Source organism: Trematomus bernacchii, unplaced genomic scaffold, assembly GCF_902827165.1.
Source record: "Trematomus bernacchii unplaced genomic scaffold, fTreBer1.1, whole genome shotgun sequence".
NCBI lineage: Eukaryota > Metazoa > Chordata > Actinopteri > Perciformes > Nototheniidae > Trematomus > Trematomus bernacchii.
The window spans coordinates 1,702,027-1,708,942 of NW_022987950.1; positions in this window are offsets into that span (position 1 = coordinate 1,702,027).

The window sequence follows — 6,916 nt, forward strand, 5'->3', positions numbered from 1 at the left end:
ACTTCATCACACATCTACTAAACAAGCCTTCATGATTACATTTGAGATCCTTCATTCAAATCATAATCAAAGAGTCATAATTAACATTGAGATGAGTTATACCTTAATGTTGTCATATGTCTCTTGCCCACAATATCCAACACTCCATACTTAATTTCTTAATTGGATGTGAAAGCATTGAGGTTGTCGTGCTGTATTGTTTTCTCATTAATGTGAGGGTTTGAGTGTGCACATGAAAGACACTGTCATCACTATATGTTTACCATTAATTTCTGTAAACAAAATAAATCCCTATAATTGTCTCTGCAATGTTTTCTTTACTGGGAGACTTATCTGCCTCTTTAATATACCTTCATGATAATATCTTATATAAAACTCAATATATCTTTATGGTTTAATGGTGTATTCTGGATACCCAGGATACTATTTAATGGTATTGCTAAATTGTCTGTATTTCATAGAAGGTGCTGACCTCTATGTGTGACATACAAATGACCCTGAGGGATCCCTGTAATTGGAGAATTCAACTTTACTCAGATCTGTTGGGTAGCATACTGCCTGTCCATAACACAGTGTTATGAGGAAGCAGCTAGAATATCAACGTTAGCACCAAAATACTTTGATTATCACGAGGGGGATTTGGGTAGAACATATTTAGCCACTAAAAATGTCCTCTTAATGTATCATTTTCAGTTCTTAGAAAGAAAAACTAAAAGTAAAGTAGAGCTGCCATACAGGCTATCAATGATATCACTGCATCTTTGGATAAAGGGCACCACTGTGCAGCACTTTCCATTAACCTGGGAGAAGCTGTTATAGACATGGGTCACACAAAGATAAAAAACACATCTTCAGATGCTCCTAAAATAAAATACTGTTACAAGTTCAAAGAAAGGCATTGACCTTTCATCTGTCACCATCTTCCAGGGGTAAAGATATCTGGCATGTGAACTGGATAATGATCTTTTTTTAAGCCTCATATCACACAATAGGTTTTTTTTTTATTCTAGGCCAAGAAAAAACATCCTTCCTTTTCTTGTTTCAAAGACAAAGGATGGCTCTACTCACTGTCTTCTGATGGGAATCCTATCAAAAATATGATTTCAAATTAACTTTCAGATATTCTGCAATATACAATATAAGTAAGGGATAATGTGCAGCGAGGCGGTCATCATTGAAAAAAAAACACACACTAGATAAACAAAAGACTTGACTCCCAGTATTAATTGAAATACGCTGTATTGCTTCCTTTAAGAAAATAATGGTCTGTTGGTTATTTTTCTGCCTTCCAACGCTCCGTCTTTTAACCTCTTTCCTTCTCTCTGTTGATCCTCCTTAGCTATGTCATTATTTTGCTTAGCAGCGGTGTGTTATTGAGTATTGACAATCTCTGAAATCTCAAAATTGACCAATCAGAATCAAGTGTTCAACTAAACCATGTATTAATGTAATTTAAGTTCATGCTGAGAATGATTCAAAATGAACACGGAGCATCAATATATACATATGTGTTTCCAATTTGGGCAATCAGTGAGAAAGAAAAAAATAAACTGGGTAGTGAGGATTGAAAAAAATGTCTGGGCGGAAACTTTCTGCAGTGAGGGCTGGAGGTAAGAAAGTTGGTTTTGATCAGTGACACTTTCCTTCCAAGTTGTGCCTTGTTAGAATGCACATCATTTTTGGAGGGTATATATTAGACCCAATCAGTTCATTCTATTTCTATAGTACTGTTATAGTGTTTATACCCATATACTCATTGTTCATACTATATTTACACTATATTTACACCATTATGTCTGTATAGCGATAGCCAGCTACAAGTTACATCATATCTTTCCAGAACACATTTCAGGAGACATTGTTGCTCGCATGTACAAACGGAACACAGGAGTTGTAGAAATAACTCATTCCATAATAAATTCAGTATAACAAACACAAGTTTCCCTTTGATGTTTTGACCATTAGTTTGTGCATTTGTGAGATGTTTTAGGCCAAACATACAAAAAAAGAACAAATATTACTCTTATTCTTTGTTTGGTTCTTTATTCAATAAGCTCAAGCTGTTCTCACAGTTGGAGTTTGCTGTCATGACGATGACTCCAGAGTCAGCATATAAAACACTCATCTGGATATATTACTAATAATGCCTTCTGTCAGATGAACTTGCAGTAAGTTTAGTGACTTTGGGGCATTTCGAGTCTTTAATTTGAAGTTGTGCGCACTTGGCCACAAACCGAGCGATTGACTCTGGTACTCTGTGCGTTGGTGCCCTGCAGGCAGACGTTTGGCTGACTGCCTGCCATCGCCTGTTTGGTATTCTTGTCCTACGTGAGCGTGACACTTCGTGATGGGCTGTGACAGCTATGCCAACTATTGTCCCGCTCTTAGAAAATTATTCTTCTTTCAACGCTGGAAGGGATGACTGTCCCTTTGTCAATTTGTTTATGTCAAGAGTCTTTTTGCCAGAATCTGACTGTATAGAGACAGCAGTGGAACCGTACCGGATACACTCCCTTGATTGCCTCAACCGAGAATACAAATATGTGATCTGAAGTCTCAAACATAAGGGAAGGCGACATTATTTCATTATGAGTAGAAAGGAAAATAGACGCTGGTTGTTCCAAAAAACATAATTGGATAATGGTGTGTGTAGACATGGACATTAAATCCACTGTGTAATCTATTGGCTCTCTTGGTGTGTTTGTGTTCATGCCAGCTGTGTGTGTCCCTCCCAACAATCCTCTGTGTGACCGCCAAGTCAGACTGCTGAATGACCCCGCTCTGAATGTCAGGACTCTAATCCTCCATTATTTTCCGGTTGCAGTCATGTGAGGTAAATCACCTTTGTCATTGATTACAGCTGCAGCTCATTGGGGTCACATATAAGATCACACATAGGCACTTATGTTACAGTAACTCATCAAATAAAATGATGAGAAAAGTTAAATGTGACTTATTACATTATAAACAATCTCCTTTCAAGACATTATTCTATTCAGAAATCACCAAAGCTGTGGTTTCAAACATGTTTGAGCAAATAAGATAAGATGGTACTTTATTGATCCCAATTTGGGATGGACTATAAATACATGGCAGCTAATCATTACAGTAACTAATGAAAACCAACTGCTGCCTGTAATGGTAAGAAAAACCTACCGGAGATCCGAAAGTCTACACTGTGTTCAGCACATGCAATAAATGAGTCAACAAATGTGACAGAGTAGTTTGAGGTTTGGCTCATTCTTAAAAGTTCAACTAGTCAGATAGGAAGAGACTTTTTTCTTCTATCTATCTCATCTCTCAAACAAACTCCATTAAGTAGATTCTAATACCTAAGAACATTTAATTGACCTCCCCGGAAAACGTTATGAGATCAAGTAAAGATGTGAGGGACATTTCAAAAGAACTTATGAAAGGCAACTATGGTGTCAAAAGATGTTTGAATTTAAAGCAATTGCTAGAAACTCAATGTTGTACACTTAAAGTAAGTAAAGCTGTCCAAAAGATCTTAAGATGGGTGTAGGCAGGACTTTGAATCTTTTAAATGTATTCAGAGTGTACATTGACGGATTATGGTGTGTCAATGTAAAACGACATGTCCTTTTTCCGTAAAGGATCGTTTTCTGTATCCTGTGCCAAAGGACTTACAAATGGAGGCGATTGAGCACATTTTCTTATTCTTTACAGATGTACACCAGCCCTTATCATGGCTGCCACCTTATTGGGTCATTTCACTTCGTAAGGATCCTTCCTTAGCGAAAGACTATTGGACTGTGGCGTCATCTTCTTTAATGGGCATTCTTTTTCCTTATCAAAACTTGGTACCTATATTACCCACAATGCACTCTCACCACTGACAAGTTTAGTCAGAGATTTAGGTGTGTTGTGCTTGTAGATGCTAATGTAACATGTAGCATCCTATATCAGACACGAGCAGCAGGCTAACACGTTTTTTAACCTGTTAAGCCCGAGAGACCCCGGTACCGGGGCACTGCCGCAACATCTTGCAGGAAACAGTGTCTGAGGGCATGTTCATTTAATAAACTATGAATGTTTTATATCCATGTAACGAGAAGAAACTAATCTAACTGATAATTATTTTTTTTTTTTTTCAAAAGAAAACCCACAATGCTAACACTGAGCCTCTGAATTAGCAACGAGCGAAAAATGCCAACAGATTACTGCACCGAAAATCACTCACAAAACCTTATTATTTATCTCTTCTCCACATTCATGACATCGATTCACATCGTGAGGTGACACAGAATCGATGGGTACCCTCATTATCACTGAATTATACGAATTTGCGACGTTATAAACAAAAACAGACATCAAAACAGGTGACGCTATGTAGCTAAAAATGCTAACATTTTTACCTTGGCTCTGTAGTCTCTCCAAAGTGGTCTTCAATGGCATTAAAACGATATAAACGTTGCTGAAGTTAATCCATAGGTTAATCCAATGTGTCTGTGTCCCTTTGAAATGATTTCTGATAATCCATGAGCAAACAGACGGATAATCCATGCTATTCCGTTTCTAGATGTCAGAGCTAGAATGTAGCTTCACTCTAATGCAAAATTACATGTGCAAAGCCCCCACCTTTTTTTTTCACAATGAGTGTGTGTGGGGGACTCCCCCTTCGATTCTATTGGCTCTAACGGTCAGAAAGAGGTGTCAACCATCAAAATCGAGCAAGGGGGGCCAGAGATATGGAAAATCCACCCAAATGACCCCAGAAGTGGTTTCTTTTTGCTAAATCTCTCTAAAAAGGTCAAATGTCACTTGTTTTGCATCAATCTTGATACAGGGTACTTATTATATGTTGTACTTTGGATTCCTAAAGCTTTTAGTCTACCTTACCATCATCCAAGGGTAGTTTTCACTATAAGTAAAAAAGTTTTTTTTTTTTTTTGGATGGACACTATAATTTACAGTTTTTTTACTATGTAAAATCTGAATTTTCTTTAAAATAAAAAACATCTATATTGATTCTGACTTTTCTACATCCAACTCACAGGTTTATCATTACTTTGAGAAAACAGATTATTAATTTAACCCTTTTAGAAGGGAAGATATGGTCATTTGTTCTGGGAATGTCATTTTTGAGCCTGAGACCTGAAAAACAGGCTCAGGGCTTAACAGGTTAAGTTAACTTTTTCTTTCATCTTTGATATTGATCTTCTTCGATTTTGTGTGATTTCACTGAAGAAATATTCTCTTTTTTAAACCTGTTTCATGACAGTATAAAACAATGTATTTCAATTGCAAATAGGTAGAATATATTTGCTTTTCTGTCAGATTTTTTACACTTGTTTTTGAAAACCTGAACTACTTGAAACAAAAATGACCTCACAATATCGAAAGAGAGGACAATATTCTATAGTTATGAGACTTTTTTTGAGAGTAGCAAATTAATCCAGAGCATAGTCCCTCTATTTTCCTTTGTATTACTTCTTAGTTGCAGAATAGAACAACAGTGGTTGTGAAACACAATGCGGTAATGCACTTATGTACCATTGAGGCAATACATGTTGTTGTTTATACCTTTTTTTAAACCTTTTCTTTTACATATTAAGCTTCTTCACAATTTGTCCTACTCTTCCAGTTTCACATTTCACTTTCAAGTTTCCAACAAAGTCATTGCAATGCATTTGAGCTGTAACAATTTTGATTCAAATCATTTCCCTTTTCTGCATTTCTCCGCAAAGTTCAGCAACACACTTACTTGTTTTTTGTCGCTAAAAGCAGCTACGGAGACCATTCAACTAATACAATATTCAGCTTTTTCTGCATTTTCAGCTAAATTCAGCCACAAATGTTCACAGTTTACAGCATTCACACGCATTTTCTGCAGGAAATGCATTTTCTAGTTAGAAGCTTAGTCACTTCTCCTCAAAAGACCCCAAGTTGGACAAAACACCATGAAATCCCCCAACCAAGAACCACACACATCAGGTTGAACAATTCAAATGGGTTTCAGATTAAGTTCAGTCGAGTCCACAAAATCTGATGTTATTTTCTGGGCTAAATATAACCGCGGCTCACTGTCACTTTGCATCATGTGTAACGTCTTATTGACAAGTCTGTGCAGTTAACTGAGGACAGCCTCAGCTCCTTCACTTGTCTCCCATCTCCCAGCCCTCCCTTTCTCTTGTTCTCTTCTAAAACAGAGGGTGACAATGCACTTCAAACCATCCAAAATACTTGAGAAGCTTTCTCTCTGTTTAGATATTTCGTACTAAATTTGAGTCTTGACTAACTATTGAGGGAATTCTTTTAACTTTGTTTTTATTAAACAAAAAAACAACACAAACGCCTTACATCACCTCAGTATCAATATATACCAAAGACACTACATATCAGCAAATATTGGAAAAAATAAAATAAAAATGTAGACCATATACATCCATTTGAAAATCAAAACAGGGAAAGGAAAAAATAAATAAAAGTAAACAACAATAGAGTAGTAGTAATATTAAAAGAAATACCACATATACATCACAGGATTTGGGATTTTTCTCAGGCAGAGAAATAACTTGTTAGGGGAGACCACCTCCGTTGAAACAGGTCTGTCCTTAATTGTAATTGGGCAGTCAGAGCCTCCATCCCATATACCTCCTTTAATTTTTGTTTCCATTGTGCCAGTGTAGGTGGTTGTGGTTTCCTCCAATTCAATGTTACCATTTTCCTAGCAGTCATCCGGAGTATATGCAACAGGTACTTCTGGTTTCTATTACATACATCCTCTGCAACCAGGTCAAGTATAAAGTGATTAGGGTTGAGCGGTAGATCAATTCCCATAATTCTGTCTTTCTCCTCCTTTACCCCATGCCAGAAGGGGACCAATATTATCACAAAATAATTGGTCAATAATCTTTAGACCTCTGTCTGCGCACTTCTTAAAGGTACTGTCCGC